The sequence below is a fragment of the Diceros bicornis genome, chromosome X (assembly GCF_020826845.1).
Source record: "Diceros bicornis minor isolate mBicDic1 chromosome X, mDicBic1.mat.cur, whole genome shotgun sequence".
Taxonomy (NCBI): domain Eukaryota; kingdom Metazoa; phylum Chordata; class Mammalia; order Perissodactyla; family Rhinocerotidae; genus Diceros; species Diceros bicornis.
This window is the reverse complement of record NC_080781.1, coordinates 67,944,911-67,960,465: the sequence shown is the minus strand read 5'-3', so window position 1 is coordinate 67,960,465 and position 15,555 is coordinate 67,944,911. Positions and strand designations below refer to the sequence as shown.

At 42.6% G+C, this 15,555-nt stretch overlaps 1 protein-coding gene across 1 annotated transcript in view; it reads left to right on the top strand.

The window, feature by feature from the left end:
• The first annotated feature begins 3,889 nt into the window (after nt 1-3,889).
• NEXMIF (neurite extension and migration factor) overlaps nt 3,890-15,555 on the top strand; it is a 147,958-nt gene continuing 136,292 nt past the window's right edge. The window contains exon 1 of the mRNA XM_058536205.1: nt 3,890-3,950. The gene's annotated coding sequence lies outside the window, so the exon portion shown is untranslated. The remainder of the gene's footprint in view (nt 3,951-15,555) is intronic.

Genomic DNA, 15,555 nt, shown 5'->3' with positions numbered 1-15,555 from the left:
TGCTATGGGAGCACAGAGGAGGACACCCAGGCTAGCCTACACATAGGAATGGGGCCTCAGAAGTTTTCTTGGAGTAACTACAGTTAACAAGAGTGCCTGCCCTATTGAAAGCACTCAATAAAAGTTAGCTATTATTACTGTGGCAGTAGGCATTATCCCTGCCCTCAAGGAGTTCACAGTCTAGCAAGGGAGAAAGCACCAATACATAACTATAATAACATGTAATTTTTGCCAAATGGTGTGTTGGAGAAGACAGAAATGGATAATATCCCACATTCAATGAATGCTGCCTATGTGCTAAGCACTGTTCTAAGAACATTATATATATTCCTTCATTTAGTTCCCACAATGACCCTATGTTTTATTCCATTTCCCTCAATTATAGGTGAGGAAACTGAGGCACAGAGAAGTAAAGTAACTTGCCTAAGCCCAAGTTGGTTATAACTAATGCATGGTGTTAAGTAGTCACATATGAGAAAGAAAAAAAAAAGCAGCCCCTGACATCTGAAAGCTGGCCTGGCACTCACAGGTAGGCCATGTTCTTCTCCTGTTGAATGTAAACAATCTCACAAAATACCAACATTAGAGAATATTACACTGAGAATGTGATAAAGTGAGACAAAACAAGGTCACTTCATAATTTAATCTAAGCGCAGACAAAAACAAGGTCACTATGCCACCCACAAAAACTTTATCCCCACTTTAGTCTGCCCTCCCTATGGATAAGATTTATTAAGATGCCCATTTATAGAATTGCCCTTGATTTCTGACAGAATTCAATACAGAATGAACCCCAACTTTCTTAGACTTTCCCCCAAATTATCCAACCAAAGCCTAAATTCTGTAATAAGTCCTTTCTACCATCCTTTTACTAAGACACCCCATGTTTCCCAATAGTATTAGTCTGCTGGGGCTGCTATAACAAAATACCACAGACTGAGTGGCTTCAACAACAGCAATTTATTTTCTCACAGTTCTGGAGGCTAGAAGTCCAAGATCAAGGTGTTGGCACATTTGGTTTCTCCTGAGACTGCTCTCCTTGGCTTGCAGATGGCTGTCTTCTTGCTATTTCCTCACATGTCTTTTCTCTGTATGCATATGTCCCTGGTGTCTATTTGCACGTCCAAATTTTCTCCTCTTAAAAAGACACCAGTCAGATTGGATTTGGGCTCACCCTAACTGCCTCATTTTAACTTAATCACCTCTTTAAAGACCCTATCTCCAAATATAGTCACATTCTGAGGTATTGGGGGTTAGAGCTTCAACATATGAATTTGCGAGGGAACACAGTTCAGCCCATAATATCTATGGTGTGCATTCTCCCTCACTGTAACAAGTAATAAACCTAACTTGTTCAACTACAGGTGTGTTCCCAGTAGTCTTGGGATAGAGGGCATTGACACAAATTATAACTGGTAAGTAACAAGTGACTAACTTTAAAAGGGAAGAATAGCATATGTGGTTAATACAGGTGAAAACAATGTGCTTTCCAGCAGTGGGAAAAGAAATTTATTGTGGTCCTTGAGATCCAGCCAATAGATGGGTGGTATTTCACATGTTTAACATTTTTGTTTGTTTGTTTGTTTGTTTTTGAGGGCAGAAGCCAAATATTGTTTTTCTTCATATTTATCCTAGTGCCTGAAAGATTCAAATGCATTTGCACAGTGCCTGACAGATGCGAGATAAAGAAGATATTGTTTCTATTCTCAAGATATGTCTATCTAACTTCTTTGTGGCTCAATTTTCTCACCTGTAAAATGGAAGTAATAAAATTGTGTTTGGTGTGAGGATTTAAATAAAATAATTTGTTTAAATTGCTTAGCAGAATGGCACATAGAACTCAATAAGTGTCAATTATTTAAGGATGAACTAATATTTATGGATGAGTTTCATAGATATAAAATGAGAGTAGGGAAAGACAAGAGTGTTCCAAACAGGTGGAATGGCAGAAACCAAGGCACGGAGATGAGGAATTGTAAAAGGGCCCGCTGTGCCCAAGCACTTTATTGCTCAGCAATGAAAGATCCATGGAGAGTGACTCAGACTTGATAAGGCACCCCCAATCTTGTTGGCAATGGGATAGCTAGAATATTTGTCTCTTGTACTTTGTCAGGGAAAGGGAAATAGTACCCCCCACCCCCCACCCTGTGCTATTTCTGGAGAGAGGTTGTCTGACAGGCCATAGAGGCTCTGTTGAGGGTGATGGTAAGAAGTTGCACACATAGGTCTCAAAGCCTGAGCCTTTGCAGCAAAATGAGGCTGCAGCTATTGCAGCAGACAAACCTGTAATTGGGTTTGCCTCACTGGAGAAGCTGTGCCTAGGCAAAGGCTTGCTGGAACAAGTACACACAAAGCAGTTTAGTTTTACCCCTTCTGTTGTAACACCAACTTTTCCATCTCTTGCCCTGGCTGCTAGTGGTGGTGGCTCAGGGGCTCCAGCCCTAACCTTACATCCAGGGCTCCAGGTGTGCTAAACTTCAAAGTTGCTCTCAAATCTCTTGCTGTTTCCCGTTAGGTACCCAGGAATTCTGAAGGGAAATGACCACCTAAGGCATTTCTCAATGACAGCAGTCAGGCAGATCCCGTTTCCTTCCCGGCATATTCAGGTTCCCTTCTTTTCTCCTTCTTTATTCCAAAAAACACCCCTCTCCAATTCTTTGGAGAATGGCCCTTCATCCAACCCTTCCAACATGACCCACCCTCCTGGGGGCCTAGGCTCTGAAGTTAAGGGTAGGTAGAGGTTGAATGGTTAGATGCTTGATGGAAAAAGCCATTGAAATATTTTCCCCCAAACTTCAGAGCGCCCCTCTCTGAACACATAACTGCCTTAACAGGCATGGGAGAGTAGTGTCCGACTGCGAGTCTGCCCGGAGAAGAACGCGCCACTGGCGTGGTGTACTCAGCTGGCCGCAAGGATGCGAGTGGGGGGCGGGGTGGGGGTGGGGAAGGGGGGTGCGCGCCCTTTATGACAGGTGGCCGCGCAGTGCGCGCTCCCGGGCGCCTGAGGGGCTGGAGGGACAGACGGACAGAGTGGGAGGGGGCACATGGGGAAGACCCTAGAGAGGGTAAAGAGAGAGCGGGAGGGAAAGGAAGGGCTGTGGTGAGAAAGAAAGGTAGAGGGGGGAACGCGTCCAGCAAGAACAGCCGTGTTGGAGGAAACAATGGCAGGGGCAATAGCGATGGTGGCAGCGGAGGCAGTCTCACTCTGGGCACCTTTCTGAATGGGCAGAGGCAGCTCAGGAAGAAGAGAAGACCAGGCAGCGCCCGCAGAGGCTGTGAGAAAAGCGGCGGAGGGAGGAGAGGCGGGGGGAGGAGGAGGAGAAGGGGAGGGAGGAGGGGGAAACGAAGCAGGGGGAGAACCCGGGAAGGAAAACCAGTAGCATCAGCAGCAGCAGCAGCAGCCGCCGCCGCCGCCGCCGTCACAGCAGTAGCAGTAGCAGCATTTAGCAATAGCTTTAACAGCGATAGCGACAGTAGCAGCCGCCCTCCTTCTCTCTCCCTCCCGCGGACGACTGCAGCCACCGCACTGAGCGGGCTTCAGCGCCGCGAGCGCAGCCCGCTGGTGAGGTAGCCCTGGCCCGAGCGAGCGGTGGTGCACGCGAAGCGCGGACCCCGGGAGCAGCCGGCAGCCACTGAGGCGCTGAGTTTTACGGCCAGAGCCCCACAGCTCCGACTCCATCTAGCAAGGCGGCGGCGGCGGCAGCGCCTGAGGGAGAGAGGCGCGTCCACCTGGCGGGCCCAGCGCATGGAGCTAAGGCAGAGGCGGCGGCGGCGGCGGCAGCAGTAGCGGCGGCGGCGGCGGCGGCGGCGGCGGCGGCGGCGGTGGCGGCGGCGGCAGCTCGAGCAGCAGCGGCGACGGCGGCAGCCCAACATTGACTGCGGCCGCGCTAGCTCCAGCGCCCGCTGCCTGAGCCCGCCAGCGACGTGCGCCTCGAGAGTCGGCCTGTGAGGTGAGTACAAGCGCCGCCATCCAGCCCCTTGGCCTTCTCGCCGGCTCCCCGGCTTGCTGGGGTGGTGGCAGCAGAGACTGGAACGAATTGGGGGAAGCCAAGCAAGAAGAGGAGGAAGGGAAAACGGAAGGGAGGACGTCTATGTGAGAATGGCGTGCGTGTGTGTGTCTGTGTACGAGGAAGCGAGGCCGCGAGGGCGAGAGATTCCGACTAGCCCTGACAGGCACCGCAATCTAGGAAAGGCCTCTGTGCTCGCGCCGGGGGGAGGGGAAGCGAGCGGGCCGGGGCCGCCGCGCTCACACGCACACAGCCGGGCAGCGGGAACCAGCAGAGTGCCGCCTCCTTTCGGGCTGGTGCCCCGGGAGATCCTGACCGGAGAATGGGCATGGACACCGCACGCTTCGGCGCGAGCGGGAAACCCACGCTGCGACCACCACCGGGCGCCAGGGCCAAAGCGGCAAAGGTGTGAAGCGCCGTCGCCGGCGCCTCCCGCGCGCGCAGAGCTGCCCTGCGCACCGCAGAGCTCCCCAGAGCACACGCCACCCGACCGGGACCACGGTCGGGTATAAGTTGGAAGCCCTATCGAGCCTCGCCCAGCTTGTCACCTTTGCGGAAATTGGCTCGCGGCCCCTTCCCGCCCTCAGTGGCAGTCGAATTGATGTTTTTCTGCGTGGTTTCTGGCGCTTCACTCTGCCGCGCCCCGCAGCACACGTCTGCTTGTGTCTCGCACACCCGGTGGAGCGGGGAGGCAGTGAGCTGGCGCGGGGAGCGGGGCCCGGCTCCGGGAAAGTGTGGAAAACGCGCCGCTGAGTTGGCGCCGTTCTGCTGAGGAATCCAGTGGTTTCAGCATGACTGCTTCTGTCTGTCTGATTCTTGAAGGACCGAATCACCAGCGCAAGGTTTTCTTTTCCAAAGTTAAAAAAAAAAAAATTGACATTTTTGTCAATTTTGACGCCAGCACACTTGATTTTTGTCGAGCTTCTGGTTGTATTTTGGAATAAATAGGTTTCATATTTTGCTTCTGGGTTTTGGCCCCAGCATTTTGTTGAATTCTGTGCACAGCAGTATACTTAGCTATGTGTCCTTTTCCTAACGTTCCATTTTGTAGACTGTTATCTGAAAAGACGTGATTTGTGTGTGGGGCTGCCAGGCTGTTTTTAAAAAGCACCTGAAGCACTTGAACCTGGGATTTGAATATCTCCTCAGTTGCTTTTGGTGGAGGAGCAGAGTGTGCTGATAGTTCCTGAGATATTTTGTTTGGTGAGAAAAGGTGCTCCAATGGTCTGCTCTGAACTATAGAGACCATTTGGGTTTCGGGGGATGAATCTTCCTTACATCTTTTACCATAGGGTAACATATGACCAAATGTTTTATTTACAGCAATGACGTTCTCATGGCTGAGGAGAATTTACACTTATTTAAAATATATTTTTAGAAGAGAACAAAAAAATCCCTAAGTAACTGTCATTTTACATATTAACAGGGAAAGCGGCTAATCAAATAAAACTGGCTGAGTGTCTGCAACTCTATCCCAGTGAAATATGTGGCTGTGAATATAATTAACCATCTGTCTAGTGAGCAATTTAAATTTGGGCTAGTACATTTTTATTACAGTGTCTAATTTCTGGAAGACTTGTGCATTTTACCCAGCAGTAACAACAAAAACGTATTTGCTTACTGGGTCAAAGATTTACTCGTGTGGTGGTGGGATTTCCCTTCCTCTCCCCCCCACCACATCTTTCCTAGTCCTCATTCTCCTTGACTTGGGAGGTCAAAATGAGCCTCTTGCTTTTGCAAAGGGCATATTTACAATAGAGGAACTCAAACCAGCCATGGCAGCTAGCGATTAGACATTTTTGTTTCTTGGAAATACCTTCCAATATTTTCCTCCCACAGAACCTAGATAGATTGCATGCATTTGAGTTGAAAAAATATAATTTTGTGTGCACGTGTTCAGATGGAGTAGGATGATTCAACAAAATTTAAGACTTGATACTGGACTCCGTTTACTTTCTCTTGTTCTAATTATCCACCTAGCCCTCCCCTAGCTGTCCCAACCACCCTTCTACACCCCACAGACACATATTCACACACACACATACACAATCGTATCATTTTGTCCTTATAGTCAGTTTTTTAGGTTAACAGTATTTAGATCTGTGATTTTAACAGTATGTTGAGAAACTGCTTTTTTTGGAAATCAAGAGTGTAAAATACCATAACATTGTACATATTTTTAAAATTTTCCCTATGATACGATTTTAACCAGAAATTTATTACTAGGAAAAAAAGGAATAGATTTTGGGTAAAGATGAAATGGCCCTGGGAAGATTAGATCTCAGATACCTCCACCAAATAGCTGTTGTTATAACATAACATAATTAAAATGAACCATGGATTGATTGTACAGTGGACTAGAGAAAGTCATTTAAAGGAAAATACTTTTAAAACAAATATTTGGCTAAATAACAGCTCTGATAAATGGGTAACAATTATGTAAGCACGTGATAGAATTTGACATATGTCAAGTTTGTTAAAAAAATAAATAAATAAATCAACATGTTCAGTGAACAAATCTTCGATGCATCAGTGCTTTCTAAAACACACACACACACGCATACACAAGCAAATCTATAACACCCCGTTGTCAAAGTAACACAAGTGCAGAACTTGTGCCACTTTCTGTTTTACTCAGTCTGTCTCTCTTATCTTTCTTTTTTCCACAATTTTCTGATTACCTGTAAACCACCCAGTGAGCAGAGAGAACTAAAGATGTGGTGCTGTTGCCTGTGTTTGGGAGATGGGAGAAGAGAGATGAGAAAAGTGATAAGTGCCAGATTTTAAACACTCAAAGATGTGCTCATGGATTTCTGACACAGTCACTCTGGAGGTCCTTGTCTCATGGAAGGACTTGCTTAGGAGAGGGACTAACCTAACCAAAGAAGTATTGATTGCAGTTCTCTGTTCCTAAGCCCAGTTCTAGTAAATACTTTTTTTTTTCCTCCAAATCCCTTAGTAAGGAGAGAAAAGAAGATTCTAATTGGCCTTTGACTCTGTTACATTATCCTTAAACTTATTTATCTGGTGGCACATACATGTTCCAGCTTGCAGTAAGAAAAAGGAGATAAGGGCCAAAGTGGATGTTAGGGAAGAGAAATGATATGCTAAGGAGTAGGGCATCTGGCTTCCCTGCTTTAACCATCTTAAAGATTTCAGGTTTGGACATTTTAATTTTTTTCTTTATTTTTTTCCCTTTTACCTCTGAAAAGTTGTCCATCAGCTAGCTTCCTAATTGACAGTTTCTCCACCAGAAAGCACCTTTTCAAACCCAAGGACATAGAGTTAGAAACAAAGGACTTGTTGGGCTTTTCTTGCCACTTCTCCAGGGCTGCTTGGAAACAAAACAAAGTGCACTGGACAAGACCACATTCCTTGGGGCTACCTTTAACTTCAGACCTTTTCTCTCGCCCAGAAAATTTCATTTTAGGCAGAAGTGAACATTCCTCTCTTCTCAAACAACACTGGCCTTGTGCAACAGTAAATACATCACAACCTTGGGGAAATCTGGTCTGGGGTGGGATTAGCCAGGAGAGTGGAGGGTGGGGGGAAGCTGCCTTTTAGTGATGGTAAAGCCTTTTCTGGGCCAGCTATACAGGTAAGGAGTGAGGACCTTCTTTGTCTCTCTTCCCTCCAGACCCTCATTGCCCACAGTGATTTGCAGGCCTCCATTAGGGAATGTACTCTTTTTGATCTCTTTTTCTGTAGATAAGCACTATCACCTGATGTCTTTCCCTCCCTTGTTTTCTGGTAGAAAAGGGACTGAAGTCTTCAGGACCAGCTACTATGCACATAAATTCTATTTTTCTAAATGGCACTTTAGACTAGGTCATCATATCCATTCGCAGTAAGATGATTTTGATATAAAAAATTATCTATTTTCTCAAACCCCCAAACCCCATTTAAAAAGTTGCACCTCTCTTCCTCAGTAGCCTGTTTCAAGTATTACACAACTAGCCTCCGCAAGAAGCTGCTCCTAATATTTAACCTGAGGAGATTTAGAGGTTAGAGACCAGGATTATACTGTGGGACTGACTGTTAGAGTAGAGCCAAGCCATCCTTCACAGAGAACAGGCATAGAGATTCATTTTGTTTGGGGGAAGTTAAAGCACTACCCTTTGGAGGACTATAAGTAAGGTGGCCAGATGTTGTGGTTTATACCTGTTGTCCCAGCATACTTATTTCATCCTCAAAAGTGTCCCAGTTTAGACAAAAAATTCTATGGTCACCCTAACTATAAGCCACGTTTAAATCAAACTGTGCTTCTTAATTTGGGGAGATAGTTATATTTGTAAAACTTGGGGGGATAATGAGCTTTGAAGATGTCATAGTCCCTTAACTGGCTTGGCATATTATTTTCTTAGCTAAGAAATCTTTCTGGAGGTTAAGATCCCAGAAATGATTCAGGCTTTGGGCTTGATGGAAGTGGATTGTTGGGCCCAAAGACATCCCTCCAAAATGTGTGTGTATGCACGTGCATACACACACACACATACATGCACACACACACACAAAGAGGTGCTATCTGCATGCTGGAGAGTGGTTGTTCTTACTTTCATGAAAAACTGGTAATAGATAATAAACTTAAGCATATCAGGAGGCATTTAGGTTTAGAAAGATCATCCTGACCATGGTCGTTGTAAGACAAAAAGACAGTGGTACCAATGGAAGTGTGAATTCTTCTTTTTAGAATATGTTTTGAGAACTGCACAGGTAACACTCCATCCAGAATAGTTTGCATGTTGTCTTGCCAAATATATAAATAAAATATAAATATATATATTTATATTACATATATTTCCATTTGTCTTTTCTGTAACGGACAAGATAACCTTTTATTTATTTATTTATTTTTGTGAGGAAGATCAGCCCTGAGCTAACATCCATGCCAATCGTCCTCTTTTTTTTTTTTGCTGAGAAAGACTGGCCCTGAGCTAACATCTGTGCCCATCTTCCTCCACTTTATATGGGAGGCCGCCACAGCATGGCCTGGCAAGCGGTGGATTGGTGCACGCCCTGGATCCGAACCCGGGTCGCCAGCAGCGGAGCGCCTGCACTTAACCCCTATGCCACCTGGCCAGCCCCAAGATAGCCTTTTAAACTGCCTTTCAGTCCTAAGTATCGGTGATTGGCTTTCATTGATCTAGGGCAAGGGTCAAAAGAAACTGTGGCCCACAGGCCAAATCTGGCCTGCTGTGGAAAAAGAAATAATGCAGACAAGAAGAAAATGTGGAGCTATTTAGAGTTGCTTTTGCAAATGTTTTCAACCTTCTCCTTTGTAATTGAGCTTTACTTAGGCCAATGTCAAAATGAGTCCACATTTCCTGAACACATACCTATCAGCTGATGTCTAGAGGTTTGGAGATTGTCCAGAACCTAGTGGAGTGGCGGGGGCTCACCCAAAAAGTGAAATCCACGTGTAAATTCATTTGTTTGAATCAAAATGTCAATAGTGATCTTTTCTTTCCTGCCTGTTGCAATAATATAAATTTTGTGGTGCTACTAAATTCTTTCTGCCCTCCTTCTCAATATTTGCCATGTTATTCCATGCATGCATGTGATTTATTAACCCAGAGACCAGGTCTCAGCAACTCGCTTTAACAGAGACCTGCTGTCTCTTTAGTTACTAAATAACTGAAACACATTCTGAAGACGTGCTTTACTAAGTAGGGGAGTAGAAAAAATGGGCCATCACCATCTAGCTTAGTGGTTTCTAACTTATTTTTTGGCATGAAGCCCTGTGAAAATTTGATGAATGCCAAGGATACTCTCTTCAGAAAAGTGCACATTTACATATATGACACTTGCATACATTTTCAGGAAGTCCAACCATGTATTGTGAGTTAAAAACCTCTGCACTAGCCTTTGCCCAGTTGTTACGAGAATTCCTGTTGCATGGCTATCATGGTCACGGTAGCTTGAAACGGAAGCCATGAAAATGATTCTCTCAAGAAAGTCTGTTATTAGTATACTTAGAGTGCACAGCTCTCAACTACTGTTAGCCTTTTTCTGATTCGCCTTCATAGGCATCTTTTATTATGAAAAAGAGTCACTTAACAGTCACGTTGACATTACTATTCTCACCCAAAACAGGTCAAGGTTAGTTTCCCAAACCCTTGACTTGTCAACTTGCAGATTCTTAAAAATGTCCGTTCAGCGCTCGCTCTCCACAAGTTCATTATTAATATATAAAATATATTCCATAAAAGCTCACTCGTGCTTGCCTGTTCCCATCTCTCTTTCATCTGTCTCTCTCTCTCTCTATATATATATATATTTCTCTTAGCCAATGACCTTGACAAAAATAGGGAACTCTTGCTAGCACCTATTGTTAGGTATGGTGGTGGAATCCAAGAGGGAGGTGGTGTCCAGATCTCTTCATGAGGACCCTTGGGACCCATGGGTCTTTTGGAGTATTATCCACCTTGGAGCTCTAATATCATATATTAAAGACAGAGCTCCTTAAGATCTGCAAACACAAAAATATGCCACATCTGTGCCTTGCAGTTGGGGTGGTAGGAATAAGTGGTATTCCTGTCCATGAATAAATGTTTATTGCCTGTCTCTTTGCTTCTTGTCTTAGCAGTTTGGAGTATGGCAGAGTATGAGGGCTAATTGAATCCTAAATCTGGAAAGATCCGTTAAAGATCATCCCTAATTCAATTCAGCAAATATTTATTGAGCATCTACTATGTGCTAAGCACTGGGATATTAAGGACAGAGAAAAGAATAAAACAGATTCTCCTGTCTTATAGGAAATTTGCTTTGTTCCTGTCTGGGTCTTTTTACCGTTTGTATTAATTCACTTTTTTTTTTCTAATTTGATGCATCTTTCTATTATTTCTATATTCTCCCTGTTAGAAAATAAGTATAGACGCCCTGTTTTCCTAACACAGCAGGAAATTCCTTGGCAAACAGGTATCTCTAGCTAAGTTGAGACAAAATTTCTGGCCTCCATGGCACAAATGCTTCAGTTCTTATTTCTGCGTTGGCTTAACAGGCCTCATTTAATAGGGAGTAACATGTTTCTGTTTCTTGCAATTCTGAGTCGAGATTTCTATCATTGCTATTATTGGTGATGTGGAATTGCAAATAGCATTAGCCGTGATGTGTTGACCATTGGCTTAAGATTATAGTACGGAGTTATTGACTTCTGACTATTGAATTGAATGTACTCTGCAAAAATCCAGTTGTCCATCTTTGAGTGGGTTAGTTTTTAACCCCTAGTTGGTGATTGTATTAGTTTTCTATGGCTGCTGTAACAAATTACCAAAAACTTAGTGGTTTAAAACAAGAAATGTATTATCCTACAGTTCTAGAGGTCAGGAATCTGAAATAGGCCTCAATGGGCTAAAATCAAAGTGTGGGCAGGGCTGCATTCCTTTCTGGAGGCTCTAGGAGAGATTCCATTTCTTTGATTTTTTCAGCTTCTAAAGTCTGCCCACATTTCTTGGCTGGTGCCCCCCATCCTCAAAGTCAGCAATGGTCAATTGATTCCTTATATCACATCACTTCAATCATGCTTTTATTGTCACATCTTATTTGACTCTCACTTCTCTGCCTTCCTCTTCCACTTTTAAAGACCCCTGTAATTACATTGGATCTACCCGGATAGAGGATAATCTCCCCATCTTAAAGTTAGTTTATTTGCAAACTTAATTCCATCTGCAACCTTAATTCCCCTTGTGCCGTATAACCTAACATATTCACAGGTTCTAAGAGTAGGACATGGACTACTTCGGAGTGTCATTACTCTGCCTACCGCAGTGATTTAATTTCTTTTTCTTTTGAAATAATTATAGATTCACAGGAAGTTGCAAGGGAAGTTGTACAGAGAGGTCCTATGTACCCTTCACCCAGTTCCCCCAATAGTTACATCTTATGTAACTATAGTATAAGATCAAAACCATAAACTTGACATTGGAACAATGAGTGTGTTTAGTTCTATGTCATTTTATTGCATGTGTAGACTTGTGTGACCACCACCACAATCAAGATAAAGTACTATTCAATCACCACAAAAGATCTCTCTTGTGCTACCCTTTTATTGTCTTTATAGTCACACTCACCTCCCTCACCCCCACTGTCTCTAACCCCTGGCAATCACTAATCTTTTTTTCTAAATGTATAGTTTTGTCATTTCAAAAATGTTATATAAATGGAGTCATAGAATATGTGACCTTTACACGTTGGCTCTTTTTACTCAGCATACTGCCTTTAAGATCCATCCAAGTTGTTTTGTGTATAAACAGTACATTCCTTTTTACTGTTGAACAGTATTCCATGGTATGAATGTATCACAGTTTGTTTAACCATTTACCTGTTGAGGGACATTTTGGTTGTCTCCAGTTTTTGGCTATTACAAATAAAGCTGTACAGGTTAGTGTATAAGTTTTTACGTGAACATAAGTTTTCATTTCTCTGGGGAAAATGCCCAGGAGTGTAATTGTTCAGTCATATGGTAAGTGTAGGTTTAGTTTTTTAAGAAACTACAAAACTGTTTTCCCGAGTGCCTATACGTAACTTATCACAGTCCGCAAGTATCAACATTTTACCTGTCTTAGTAAACCTTACCTCTCTTTAAGTCCTTTTATCCTCCCTCATTTATAATATCATTATGTTAAATATTTTCTTCCTATATATTTAGAACTACATCTGTTATGATTTTTGCTTCAATTGTCAAACATAATTGAGAAAACTCAGTATAAGCAAAATCAGTTGTATTTATTCTTACTTTTACTCTTTCTGTTGTTTTCTTCCTTCCTGAGGTTTCAAGATTCCTTTTTATATTTTCTTTCTGTTTAAAGAACTTCCTTTAGCTATTCTTTTAGTGCAGGTTTGTTGGAAACAATTTTCTTAGTTTTCCTTAATCTGAGAATTTCTTGATTTCGCCTTCATTCCTGAAGAATATTTTCACTGGATGTAGGATTCTGAGTTGACGGTTCTTTTCTTTCAGCGCTTGATAAAGGTTGTACCACTTCCTTCTGACCTCCATGCTTTCTGATGAGAGATCTGCTGTCATTCGAATTGTTTTTTCCCCTTTAGGTAAGGCATAATTTCTTTCTCACTGCTTTCAAGATCTTTTTGTTATGTCTTCAGTTTTCAGAAGTTTAACTATGATGTGCCTTGGAATGGATTTCTTTGGGTTCATCCAGTTCACAATACTCTCAGCTTCTTAAATCTGTAGGTTTATGTCTTTTGCCAAGTTTGAGAAGTTTTCAGCCATTATTTCTTTGAATACTTTTTTTGTCCTGCTTTCTTTTCTATTGTTCCAGGCCTCCTCTGATGACAGTAAAGTTAGATATTTTTTTTTAGTCCCACAAGTCCTGAGGCCCTGTTCATTTTTTTTCCGTCTGTTTTTCTCTGTTGTTCAGATTGGATAATTTCTATTGTTCTGTCTTCAAGTTAGCTGATTCTTTCCTCAGTCCTCTCCATTCTGCTGTAGAGCCCATCTGTTGAGATTTTTTAAAATTTCAGTTATTGTATTTTTTTTTTGTTTCTAAAATTTCCACTTGGTTCTTCCATGTATCTTCTATTACTTTGTTGACACTTTCTATTTTTCATTTGTTTCAAGAGTGTAATTTCTTATTGAAGCATTTTTTTTAATATTTTGTTTATTGCAGTAACATTGGTTTATAACATTGTAAAAATTTCAGGTGTACATCATTGTACTTCTATTTCTGCATAGATTACATCATGTTCACCACCAAAATACTAATTACAACCCATCACCACACATATGTACCGAATTATCCCTTTCACCCTCCTCCCTCCCCCCTTCCCCTCTGGTAACCACCAATCCAATCTCTGTCCCTATGTGTTTGTTTATTGTTGTTATTATCTACTACTTAATGAAGGAAATCATACGGTATTTGACCTTCTCCCTCTGACTTATTTCACTTTGCATTATACCCTCAATGTCCATCCACGTTGTCACAAATGGCTGGATTTCATCGTTTCTTATGGATGAGTAGTATTCCATTGTGTATATATACCAATGCACCTAAAGGAACTGGAAAAAGAAGAACAAACAAAGCCCAAAATCAGTAGAAGAAGAGAAATAATAAAAATCAGAGCAGAAATTAATGAAATAGAGACAAAAAAAAACAATAGAAAAAATTAATAAAACCAAGAGCTGGTTCTTTGAAAAGATCAACAAAATTGACAAACCTTTAGCTAGACTCACCGAGAAAAAAAGAGAGAAGGCACAAATAAGTAAAATCAGAAATGAAAGAGGAGAGGTTACAACAGATACCTCAGAAATACAAAAGATTATAAGAGAATACTATGAAAAGCTATATGCCAACCAATTCGACAATCTGGAAGAAATGGATAAATTCTTAGAATCATACAACCTTCCAAAACTGGATCAAGATTATTGAAGCATTTTTATCATGGATCCTTTAAAATCTTTTCAGATAATTCTAACATCTCTCTCATCTTGGCTCTGGCATCTGTTGATTACCTTTTTTCATGAAGTTTGAGATCTTTCTGGTTCTTGGTATGATGAGTGATTTTTTACAGAAACTTGGACATTTTTGTAGTATATTATGAGACTCTGGATCTTATTTAAACCTGTTTTAGCTAGCTTTCTCTGACATTGCTCCAGCAGAGGAAGAGAGTATGCTTCCTTGTTACTGCCAGGTGGAAGTAGAAGTCCAGGTTCTCCATTCAGCCTCTGTTGACACTTGGAGGGCAGGGTTTCTCATTACTGCTGGGTGGAAGTTGGAATTCAGTCACATTTCAAGTGCTTTATGGCCATATGTGGGTAGTGGCTACCCTATTGGACAACACATATGTAGAACATTTCTATCACTGTTCTGGGAAGACAGCGGGTACAGAAGGGAGCTTGATCCTATGAGAATGGAGGTTTGGGGTTAGATACTGTGGCACAGGTAGAATAAGACAAGGACCTAGTTATTGGATCTGAGGTCTATGGCTGGAGTTTGGTTCCAAAACCTGAGGTGCTGTGAGTACTAGGGAGATATGGGTACAGGCAACTCAACTGGACAGTATGGACCCAGTAGAGTTGGTAGAAACTATACCATACATAGTATTAGCCAAGTTTCTCCCTCTCAACCCTGGTAAGAGAGGTGGAGTGACACACTGCAGATTCCTGTACCTCCATTTGGTTAAAGGGAAAGTCTCCACCATTGGGGAGAAGTTAGATTGTTTATTCATAGCAACAAACTCTACCTCCATGACTGAAGTAACCACTGATTGAGGAAATAGTAACAGAAAAGAGTAGGTTATGAAAAGGGTATTCATTTGGTTTATAGAATCTAGGGTTTGTTTGACATCTTGGTGGCACCAGTGTTCTGATCCTTGAGACTTCAACATGCTCAGTCAAGTTGGGGGCATTTGTGAAAGAGCTTTGTCCTTCACAGAGCTCCATGTTGACTTGTTGGCACTTTTTGTCCAAGGCCCAGAGAGTCAGTAGACCCTGTTACACAGATTCTTTATGCACTGGCATAACTATTGCCTTCTCAAATCTCTCTTTGCTTAGATTTGTAGGAGTGTCCTTAATGTAGATTCAGTGTTCTCACTC